This window comes from Rousettus aegyptiacus, unplaced genomic scaffold (genome assembly GCF_014176215.1).
Source record: "Rousettus aegyptiacus isolate mRouAeg1 unplaced genomic scaffold, mRouAeg1.p scaffold_m13_p_9, whole genome shotgun sequence".
Taxonomy (NCBI): domain Eukaryota; kingdom Metazoa; phylum Chordata; class Mammalia; order Chiroptera; family Pteropodidae; genus Rousettus; species Rousettus aegyptiacus.
Window position 1 is genome coordinate 93,370,993 of NW_023416312.1, and position 3,755 is coordinate 93,374,747.

At 38.2% G+C, this 3,755-nt stretch overlaps 1 pseudogene; it reads right to left on the reverse strand.

Moving 5' to 3' along the window:
• Positions 1-463: 463 nt before the first annotated feature.
• On the reverse strand, positions 464-582 carry LOC118608431 (annotated as a pseudogene).
• Between the last annotated feature and the right edge of the window lie 3,173 nt (positions 583-3,755).

The following is a 3,755-nucleotide window of genomic DNA, read 5'->3' on the forward strand; positions in this document are numbered from 1 at the left end:
ATTTAATCCTAGGTTCCATGCTCCCCAAGTCTTCTTGACTTGTTCTCTCTCCTTAGCCTTGCTAAACTCATTAACTCTGATGAGTTTTGAGTCGAATTTGAGCTCGAAGTCCAGCTCTGCTCTTTATTAGCCATGTGGCCATAGGCAACCCACTTAACTAGATCCTTGTTTCTTTCACTTACCCTCAAAATGTTTCTCTGCATATTTATAATACCACTTTCTTATTATTCTATCTTCCTCATAAACATAGATATACTTAAGTTCCCCACACCTAGCATAATGCTTGATACAGGTAGGTGATGAGAAAAGGTTTATTAAATAAGTAAATGCCCTCATGGTGCTATGAGGGATAAAGCAACCATTCGATCATTGATTCATTCACTCCCTGTGATTGAGAACATTTTGCTTCCACTTCTGTTAAAGTATTTTTTAAATTTATTTATTATTTTTATTTATTTTTCCCCGTCTACAGCACCCAGTCTTCCTAGGTGGTCTCCCATTCAAGTACTAACCAGGCCCAGCCCTGCTTAGCTTCTGAGATCAGACAAGATCGGGCATATTCATGTTGGCATAACCGTAGACTATTAAAGCATTTTGAAGCAAGGCAGTCCTGGGGTCAGATTCTGACTGTCACTTCTTACCTATGCCATTTCATACTTAGTTTTTTACATGTCCAACTTTCCATTTAACTATAAACTCCTTCAAGGCAGAGAGGATATATTATTTGTCTTTAAGTTATTCCCCTTTAAAGGTTATCATGTTGATCATAAATTCGAGTTCCATGAAAGGGTGCTTGATGAAAAGCTAGTGCAAAAGCGGGGTGACAAGTGCTTTTTATAAACAGGATATTTTCATGATTCTTATGCTGGTCCCTCTCATTATAACCCTTTTGGCTATAGCACTTCCATGGGCTACAGTACAACTTAATACCAAGAAACACTTGGCTTTCAGTTCCCGCTCCTCTGCTTTCTACATGTCTCACCTTCTACAACTCACCAACAATCATCACTCTCTATATAACTGCTTTAAGACAGCAATGACATTAGATAACAAACTTAAGGCCTGGCATACAGGATGTACTCAATTAACATTTGTTACCTTTCTTCTGTGTTTTGGTTCAAAGGGTGTTGTAAAATGATCTGTCTTTACTAAAAGCCATTTTTTAGTACACTTATTTATTCTTCTCCAGATATCTTATTTGAACAATTTAATTTTTTATGAATGTCTAGTGGTTATTCCAGGCTGAATTTCTCTAAGGAAAATGTAATGGGGAAATAGAGTAGGAAAAAATGAGAAAAAAAATAGTGGGCTATTTATTAACAAGTATAAAGAAGAACAGTCTAAAGCTTCTACCAGGTAGTTGATAACAGTAACAATAGCTAATACTTATGAACATTTACTATGTTCCAGGCATTGGGCCAGACAGTGTACATATGTTATCTCATTGAATCCTCACAATACTGTGCAGTGGGTACCATTTGTATTTATCGTCTCATAGATTAAGAAGACAGAGAGGTTAAAAAACTTGTCGAAGATGGTAGAGTTGAATTCTAACCAAAATCTGTTCTATCACCAGGACATGGGAATGGGTGTTGAGCCTAAAGAATACTTCAATTCAACAATAGGATATTTGCATTTTTGCTAACATATATGAGAAGTAGTGGAGTAGAGTGTACTAGTTCCTAAAAGCATCAGACTCACTTGAGAGGACTTCGTACAAACACTGATTCCTGTATCAGCAAATCAAAATCTCTCTCATTGGGGCTCAGCAATTGTTGTCGTTGTTTGGAGGGAGTGTATTTTGGGGAGATTAATTTTTTTTATGAAGACCTCAGTTTATGCTAAGGACAATCTACATTTGGGAATAAATGGTGTGTTGTGGAAAGAATTCAGTATTCAGAATCGGACAGGGAGAGGGCAAAAATCTCAGTTCTTCCTATAATCACCTGGGGAACTTTAAACTATTCTGAGCTGCGGATTCCAAATAGGTAAAATTTTGAGTGACCAACTCATCCTGGTTTACCCACTCATCCTGGTTTACCCATGAATTCCCTGATTTAGCACTAATAGTCCCACATCCCAGGAACTGCCTCAGTTTCGGGAAAACGAGGATGGTTGGTCACCATAATACAATAAGAATGCAGCATAAGGTTAGCAAGGTATAAGGAGCTAATCTTGCACATAGTACACCCTTATCACAGATCATTTGTTTGAGCTCCAAACATATATTTAACTACACTGCTGACCTCTATTCCAAGATACCTTAAAGGCTCCTCAAATTCAACAATGGATACTAAAGTATAATATCATCCACTCTATCCAAGACCCAGCTGTTAAAGATGCCCTCTTAGAAAGGGATGACTAGAAATTCTATTTACAAAGATGATATTCAGGGTTATGGAAACCAACAAGGGATCTTGAAGCACCTGCAAATAGCAATAGTGAGATGCTGCCACTCTTAGGTACAAAGGGGACAGGAGGAAAAGCTATAGCTGTAATTTTGAGAAAACTATAGCTTAGGAGTGAACTACCCTATAAGCGTGATTTTAGGTTAGGAATAAAGTCACTAACAAACCGTGGACATAAAGAAAGTCCTAGTAGAAGAATGATCCAACTTCTCTCTCCCACTGTCTAGCGACCTCCTGCCAGAGTCTCTCAATAACCAAACACAACCAGAAGACAGACAGCAAGGAGCTGAGTTGATGCAGTCTTTAAAGGTCAGCCTCTCAGAGTAGAGAGCAGTATGAAGAAGCATAAAGAGTGAATCAAAAAAGGTAGATGGAAAATATCTAGCACATCCACCAAATGCAGAGCTCTTCCAGAGTACCCTATGTCAGTTATCAACACTACCAACCATCTAGTGGCATAAATCATGATTCTGGCACTTATCTTCAACACTTGCTTCTCCATCATCTCCCATTTACTTACTATTTAAGGGAAACTCCTATTAATTTTATTTTCAAAATTACTCTTGAATCAGTCTTTTCTCCATCTCCACCAGCACTTTTGCCCAACCTACCCTCATATCTTCCCTTGATGACTCGGTGAGCCTCCTAACTAATCTGCCTGTTCCTAGAGGTGGGTCTTGAAGTGACTTATAAATAAAGGGATTGTTGCAGTAATCCTAGAGAATGATACCTACCTGATTTGAAGTGGTGGCAGTAGAGATGGAGGGACTGGGAAAATTGGAGAGGTAAAAGTGGGTAGAAATTATAGGGCTTGGTTACTGATGACTGAATAAATGTTCAGTGTGAGAAAGCAGAGGTCCCGAGTTTTTCATATGAACAATTAGATAAATGAGAGAGACATTTACTGAGATAGAGAACTGAGAAGTTTAGGTTTGGGAAAGATACTTGCAACTGACATTAATGACAAAGGGAAAATCACGGGCTGCACTTTATCTCATTAGGTACTCTGTTTCATGTCATTAGAGTAAATCCCATAGATTAGCCAAATTGGTCTGGAACTAGCTAAACAGAAGATGTTCAAGTAATAACTCATGTTTGCTGGTAATTATTAAATTAATGAGAATTTTAACCTTCATTGCTGTTAGAAATAAATTGTGGAAAAAAATTGCTGATATCTACATCATCTCTCACCACCACGACCACCTACAACTCTCTGGCTGCCTGATCTGAAATTCTTTCACATCCTCATCAAATCTTACTCTTTTACCTATGGGCCTTTCCTTGTACAAGCTTTTTTATTCTCCCTGGAATACCACTGTTCTTGGCCTGACTCCCTCTTCATCCTAT